This window comes from Tinamus guttatus, unplaced genomic scaffold (genome assembly GCF_059628265.1).
Source record: "Tinamus guttatus ecotype Peru unplaced genomic scaffold, ASM5962826v1 Tinamus_guttatus_pri_ptg000486l, whole genome shotgun sequence".
In the NCBI taxonomy this organism is placed as follows: Eukaryota; Metazoa; Chordata; class Aves; order Tinamiformes; family Tinamidae; genus Tinamus; species Tinamus guttatus.
Window position 1 is genome coordinate 1,297,674 of NW_028289020.1, and position 7,972 is coordinate 1,305,645.

Consider the following 7,972-nt stretch of genomic DNA (forward strand, 5'->3'; position numbering starts at 1 on the left):
ACCAAGGGGAAATCCTGCTTAACCAACCCGATAGCCTTCTATGATGGAATGACTGGCTGGGTAGATGTGGAGAGAGCGGTGGATGTCATCTATCTCAATTTCAGCAAGCTTTTTCACACAGTCGCTCACAGCATCCTCTTGGGCAAGCTCTGGAAATGTGGGTTAGATGAGTGAGGTGGATTGAGAGCTGTCTGGATGGCAGAGTTCAAAAGGTTGTGATCAGTGGCGCAGAGTCTAGTTGGAGGCCTCTAGTTAGTGGGGTGCCCCAGGGGTCAGTCCTCAGTTCCGTCCTGTTCAACTTATTCATCAATGGCCTGCATGAAGGCACAGAGCGCTCCCTCAGCAAGTTTGCTGATGATACCAAACTGGGAGGAGTAGCTGATATCCCAGAGGGCTGTTCTGCCATCCAGAGGGACCTGCACAGACTGGGCAACTGAGCAGTGAAAAACGTCATGAAATTCAACAAGGACAAGTGCAAGGTTCTGCACCTGGGGAGAAATAACCCCAGACACCAGTACAGGCTGGGGACCGACCTTCTGGAGAGCAGCTCTGCAGAGAGGGACCTGGGTGTCTTGGTAGATGACAAGTTGACCATGAGGCAGCAGTGTGCCCTCGTGGCCAAGAAGGAGAATGGGGTCCTGGGGTGTGTTAAGAAGAGCGTCTCCAGCAGGTCGAGGGAGGTGATCCTGCCCCTCTACTCAGCCCCGGTGAGGCCACATGTGGAGTATTATGTCCAATTCTGGTCTCCATAGTACAAGAGGGATATGGAATTACTGGAGAGAGTCCAGTGGAGGACTGTGAGGATGATCAGGGGCCTGGAACATCTGCCCGAGGAGGAAAGTCTAGGAGAGCCTGGAGAAGAGAAGGCTGAGAGGGGACATGATCAGTGTATATAAATACCTTAAGGGAGGGAGAACTCCTGAAGGCCCACACAGTCAAGTTGCAGCTGCCTCAGCTAGAATGAGAGGCACATTGGGGGCGCAAATCAAATGCCTCTATGTAAACGCACACAGCATGGAGAATAAACAAGGGGAACTGGAGATGCGTGTGTGATTGCAGGGCCATGATCTCACTGCAATTACTGATACATGGTGGGATAGCTCTCGTGACTGGAATGTGGCCATGGATGGCTTTAGGCTTTTCAGGAAGGGAAGGCCAGGAAGGTGAGGTGACAGAGGTGCTCTTTGTGTGAGAGAGCAGCTGGAATGTATGGAGCTCAGCACAGCGGAGGATGAAGCATGGGTTGAGAGCCTGTGGATGAGGATTAAAGGGCAGGCCAACAGGGGTGACACTGTTATGGGAGTTTACTACAGGTCTCCTGACCAGGAAGAGGAAGTAGATGAGACCTTCTACAGGCAGCTGCAAGAAGCCTCATGATCCCAGGCCCTGGTCCTTCTGGAGGGCTTCAACCACCCTGATATCTGCTGGGATAATCACACAGCCAGGAGCAGACAGTCCAGGATGTTCCTGCAGAACATTGCAGATGATAACTTCTTGAGGCAGGAAGTTGATGAGCCAACAAGGAGAGGGGCACTGCTAGACCTGATACTAACAAACAGAGATGGTCTAGTGGAAAGTATGAAGGTTGGGGGCAGTCTTGGCTGCAGTGACCACAAGTTTTTGGAATTCATGATCCTGAGAGGAGGTAGCTGGACAAAAAGTGGGATTGCAACCCTGGACTTCAAGAGAGCTAACTTTGACCTCTTCAGGGAGCTCCTTGGAGGAATCCCCCGGGCCAGGGTCCAAAAAGGAAAAGGGGGTCCAGCAGATTTGGCTAATATTCAAACACCACTTTCTCCAACCTCAGGATCAATGCACTTTTACAAGAAGTGGAGTAAGGGGGGCAGGAGACCTGTGTGGATGGGCAAGGAGCTGTTGCATAAACTTAATGAGAAAAAGAGCATGTACAAAATGTGGAAGAAGGTCCAGGCCACATGGGAAGAATATAGGAACATTGTCAGAGAATGCAGGGATGCAACAAGGAAGGCCAAGGCCCATTTAGAATTAGAGTTAGCAAGAGATGTCAGGGACAAGAGGAAGGGCTTCTATAAATACATCAGCAGCAGGAGGAAGATGAAGGAAAATGTGGGTCGCTGCTGAATGGGGAAGGTAAGACTATCTCCATGTATATCAAGGAAAAGAAGGTGATCAGGAGTAGTCAGCATGGATTCACCAAGGGGAAGTTGTGTTTGACCAACCTGATAGCCTTCTACGATGAGGTGACCAGCTGGCTGGATGATGGGAAAGCCATGAATGTTGTCTACCTTGACTTGAGCAAGGTTTTCAACACATTCTCCCATAACATCCTCATAGGAAAACTCTGGAAATGTACACTGGACAAATGGACAGTGAGGTGGATTAAGGACTGGCTGGATGGTAGAGCCCAGAGGTCATGATAAATGGGGCTGAGTCTGTTTAGAGGCCTGTGGCCAGTGGTGTCCCCCAAGGGTCATTACTGGGGCTAGTGCTGTTCAACTTGTTAATCAATGACTTGGACGAAGGCACAGAGTGCACCCTCAGCAAATTTGCAGGTGAAACCAAACTGGGAAGAGTGGCCAACACGCCCGAGGGCTGTGCCGCCATTCAGAGAGACCTAGACAGGATGGAGAGTTGGGCAGAGAGGAACCTCATGAGGTTCAACAAGGACAAGTACAGGGTCCTGCAGCTGGGGAGGAACAACCCCAGACACCTGTACAAATTAGGGGTTGACCTCCTGGAAAGCAGCTCCATGGAGAGGGATTTGGGAGTCCTGGTTGACAAGTTAACCATGAGGCAGCAGTGTGTCCTCGTGGCCAAGAAGGCCAGGAGGCCTTCATCAGGAGTTTTGCCAGCAGGTTGAGGCAGCTGATTCTCTCCCTCTACTCAGCTCTGGTGTGACTGCACCTGAAGTACTGTGTGCAGTTCTGGGCTCCCCAGTACAAGAAGGACATGGAGCTTCTAGAGAGGGTGCAACATGGAGCGACAAAGATGAATAAAAGACTGGAACATCTATTTTATGAGTCCTGTTCAATTTATTCATCAATGACCTGGATGAAGGCACAGAGTGCTCCCTCAGCAAGTTTGCTGATGGCACAAAACTGGGAGGAGCAGCTGATACCCCAGAGGGCTGCGCTGCCATCCAGAGGGACCTGCACAGACTGGCAACTGGGTGGTGATAAACCTCATGCAATTCAACAAGGCCAAGTGCAAGGTTCTGCACCTGGGGAGGAATAACCCCAGACACCAGTACAGGTTGGGGACTGACCTTCTGGAGAGCAGCTCTGCAGAGAGGGACCTGGGTGTCTTGGTGGATGACAAGTTGACCATGAGGCAGGAGTGTGCCCTCATGGCCAAGAAGGCCAGTGGGATCCTGGGGTGCGTTAAGGGTTACATCTGGAGTATTGTGTCCAGTTCTGGGTCCTACACTACAAGAGATATGTGGAGCTGCTGGAGAGAATCCAGTGCAGGGCCACAAGGATGATCAGGGGCCTGGAACATCTGCCCTAGGAGGAGAGGCTGAGGGAGCTGGGCCTGTTCAGCCGGGAGAAGAGAAGGCTGAGAGGGGATCTAATCAGTGTCTATAAGTACCTCAAGGGAGGCAGTGAGGAGGATGGTGCTGGCCTCTTTTCAGTGGTGGCCACTGACAGAACTAGAGGTAATGGCCACAAACTGAAGGACCAAAAGTTCCGCATGAACCTAAGGAAAAATTTCTTAACAGTGAGGGTGACAGAGCACTGGAACAGGCTGCCCATAGAGGTCGTGGAGTCTCCTCTGGAGATCTTCAAAACCCGCTTGGACGCAGTCCTGTGCCACGTGCTCTAGGTGACCCTGCGTGTGCAGGGGGTTTGGACTAGATGACCTCTAGAGATCCCTTGCAACCTTAAGCATTCTATGATTCTATGATTCTATGGAAGACTAAGCAAGCTGAGCCTGTTTAGTCTGGAGAAGAGAAGGCTGAGAGGAGATTTGATCAACATGTACAAGTACCTGAGGGGTGATTGTAGGGAGGATGGGGCCAAGTTCTGCTCCATAGGCGCCGATGACAGAGCAAGGGGTAACAGGTACAAGTGCAAACATAGGAAGTTTAATCTCCATCTGAGGAAGAACTTCTTTCCTGTGAGGATGACAGAGCCCTCGAACAGGCTACCCAGAGAGGTTGTGGAAATCTTCAAAACCCGCCTGGATGCCACCCTGTGCCATGTGCTCTAGGTGTCCCTTGTTTGAGTAGGGGCATTGGACTAGATGATCTCTAGAGGTCCCTTCCACCTGTAACCATTCTGTGATTCTGTGAATAATAAAAAAGAAGAGTATCATTAAATCACTTTCACGCTTATAGGAAATTCTGGATTTTAAGACTTTGAAGTAGTATTTTCTCTGTGCTAAGCAACTCAAATGTTTTGATTAATAAGCTTTCAAAATAATTTATTGTCATTATTCAACAAGGGCAAGTGGTGTTAGGTGAGAAAGTCATGTAGTCATAGATGTCTCAGACTTATTTCTAATGGAGTTATACATATGTGTGTATTATGGTTATAAAACAGTCAGTTTGAAAACACACTAGTGCCTTAGTTATGGCACACACAATCTTAATTTGATCAAGCAGTATGGCATTATGTACATTGGTGTTCAAAAACTGAAGAGATTGGAAAACTGTTTTTCATTGCACCAGAAAATGTAATACGAATTATTACAAATTTTCTTCTTTTACAGAAGAGAAAAAAGTGGTTCTTGTGTGCCATAACCACTCTCTCTGCAAAGAAGTATGCAGTTATCCTATCCTTGAAAGAAGATAGAGGTCTAGTTTAATTAGACCTCAACTCTTTTACTCACCTGGGAAGGTTTCTCAACAATAAATTTCATTTTGTCAGTTTTCTTTCTTTTTTAATTTGTCCCATTTTTGTGAAAGATTTCTCCCAACTCTCCCGCTTCCAACCAGATCAAATGACAATTTTTATTATTTCACATAGTGGGCCCGCTAAGGAAAAAAAAAAAAAAAAAAAAAAAAAAAGGTTAGTATCCTGCTGGCTCAGATATTAGGAGATTCAGTCTTTTTACTTAAATGTTTTCTCCTAACTCGAATTAGAACTTTAGTGTATTATTATTGCTCTCCTCTTCAATACAAGTATCTATGTATACAGTACACCTACCACAAGGAGTTGACAGCAATTCATTTCCTTAACTCTTCTCCATCACTATGTCTGTTCTGTGTTAATTTAAACTTATCTCTTTAATCACTATTAACAAAAACTATTTCTGTTCCTTGATAAAAAGAGCATGCTACTGCCTATAAATAACCTGATTCCTCCAAATGATAATTTTTGATTAGACTCAAAGGAACTTCAGAAGCGAAGAAGACAATAGAAATGGCATACCAATAACTGTCAGAATAAATCCATTATCACCTCTCTTCCATCAAAATGAAACCTTCCTTCCCTTCCTTCCTTCCTTCCTTCCTCCCTCCCTCCCTTCCTTCCTTTCCCTCCCTCCCTCTCCTTCCTTCCTTCCTTCCTTCCTTCCTTCCTTCCTTCCTTCCTTCCTTCCTTCCTTCCTTCCTTCCTTCCTTCCTTCCTTCCTTCCTTCCTTCCTTCCTTCCTTCCTTCCTTCCTTCCTTCCTTCCTTCCTTCCTTCCTTCCTTCCTTCCTTCCTTCCTCCCTCTCCTTCCTTCCTTCCTTCCTTCCTTCCTTCCTTCCTTCCTTCCTTCCTTCCTTCCTTCCTTCCTTCCTTCCTTCCTTCCTTCCTTCCTTCCTTCCTTTTCCTTTCTTTCTTTTCCTTTCTTTTCTTTCCTTTTTCTTTAATTTGGTATCAGTGTTTTAGAGTTACATCTTTATGATTGATTTTGTCGATTTTGCAGGATAAGCATGCTCTTGTATACATACTGTTTTGCTGCATTGGTTCAGCATAGGAGAAGAGTATATTTTCAATACCTTGCCAGATAGAGGTGATACATATGCTTCAGCTGTTACCACTTGACAGTACCCTGTACTCCAAAGGTTAATACAGTTTCTGAATGTCATTGACTCTACAGCATGCACAAATTTATGATGAAATTACAGGCCAGTAAATTACAGTTTTCCATTTTTCACCACGTGCAGAATTTAGTGATAATGCAGATGAACTACTTAGGACACTAATTAATAGAAGACATATATTACACAAATTCAGGAAAGATTGTTACTTGAATTTAATTTTTCATTGCAAAATGATATTACTCCAATATGACAGTGTGTCAGCTATTAATAACACAGGCAGGCTTAGTGAAAGACCTGCCCATTGAAGTGACTGTCATAAAAGAGACTCCCAAATCATCAGCTAAACTTCACAGGCCCTTTGCTTCTACTTAGATTGAAGGCCATGTGCATGTTTTACCTGAGAGGTCAATTACCGCTTAGCACTGTTGTCTCTTCAGGTTAAGTCAGAGAAAAATAAAAGTTCTATGGACAAATTAGATATCTGGTAGTTTGCGTTAATGGGGTAAAGAAAAAAAAAATCAGCTCTCACACACAAAATTAAATTCTTAGTACTCAGCTACGTTTCCCTGATGCCAAATACACAGCTTCCAGCATAACTTTTACAAGTTGTGTTAACCTTGCTATACAAAATGAAAAAGTTTGAAAGATATTGTTATATCAGTGAAGCTGCTAGATGGCAAGAAAGAACACAAATATATTTGTAAAGAGAGAAATAAGTTTTGATTTCTGTCATGTCTTTACTACTCTTTCTAAAAAAGAGACCCATGGAGAATATTGCTTTCAGAATGAGATAGAAACACCTTGTTGCTAGGAATAAGGTTGGGAAAAAAGTAAGAATACTCAGAGCTTTTATCTGATTAGTTGTACAGTGTGGAATGAATGTCTGTTTTCACCAATCTGCTTCCTTTAAGTCCAAAATGCAATCTTTTCTTTCTTCTCTTTCTTTTCTTTCTCTTTCTCTTTCTCTTCCTCTTCCTCTCTTTCTCTTTCTCTTTCTCTTTCTCTTTCTCTTTCTCTTTTTCTGTGAGTGTCTCTTTCAAATGGAACCGTCCCATCACTGGTATAGAAAAACTGTGGCCTGCTGTCAGGAAAACAATTGTAATGATGTTGTCACTTAAATTATGTAAGTAATGTAGATCACATTATTTTTACTGTATAAGAATGATTCTGATGTTTTCATATAGAATTATCAGTTGAAAAGTCTCATAGGACCCCCCAGTTACCTTACAGTTAAAAAAGAGTTGTACAAAATGAACAAAACAGCAGGAACAACAGTTTTTTTTTTTCTTTTCTCTTTTGCAAAATATTAGTTCTATCTAAGTATTGCTTTGCAAAATTGAAACTTTTTTTTTTCAAGCTGGTAAATGAATGTGTGCTTTTGCACAGGGACACAAAGAAAAGAGTGAGAAGCAAGATAGAGAAGGCATTTTCAATTTCAGAAACTGCTTAATGCTCCTATAAAATTGCAAATGAAATGCCAAGGAAAACAGAATTGGCAATAAGCTGGAAATATGCAAGTTTTGCTTTGAATGCAAATGTTTTTCCAAAGGTTTTTTTGTGTGAGCACACAAGGAAAGAGTTTTCCATGTTCTGAACAGGTTCATTAGGACTATTATGTCCACATTCCAGACAATATGAAATCTGTAACTGTGAGAAAACATCAGATTTATGCTCAGTAAAGAGCTATTGGCTTTAACAATAAATAAATGATCTGAAGAACGATGCCATCACCTAAAGTATGGACCTCAAGACAGAGTAACACAAGCAAATCCTTCTTGGGAAAGGTTGTATTGTACCTCAGAGAATGACGAATGGAAATCACTTTCTGCTTCTGGTTAAGAGGATGTGATAATTTAAACACTAAAGAGCCAAAATCCACAGTAGAGCCAAGTGAATAACTTGTAGTAATATAAAATGACATACAAGACTGTAGATTGGAATTTTCTTCGAATCCACTTGAATATGAGATTGCTACACGAAAGTGATGTACCTGTAGTGCAGAGAAACATGCAAAGAGATGTGCT

At 43.8% G+C, this 7,972-nt stretch overlaps 1 pseudogene; it reads right to left on the reverse strand.

Annotated features, from left to right (window-relative positions):
* Positions 1-205: 205 nt before the first annotated feature.
* On the reverse strand, positions 206-4,074 carry LOC148592903 (uncharacterized; annotated as a pseudogene).
* Positions 4,075-7,972: the final 3,898 nt, after the last annotated feature.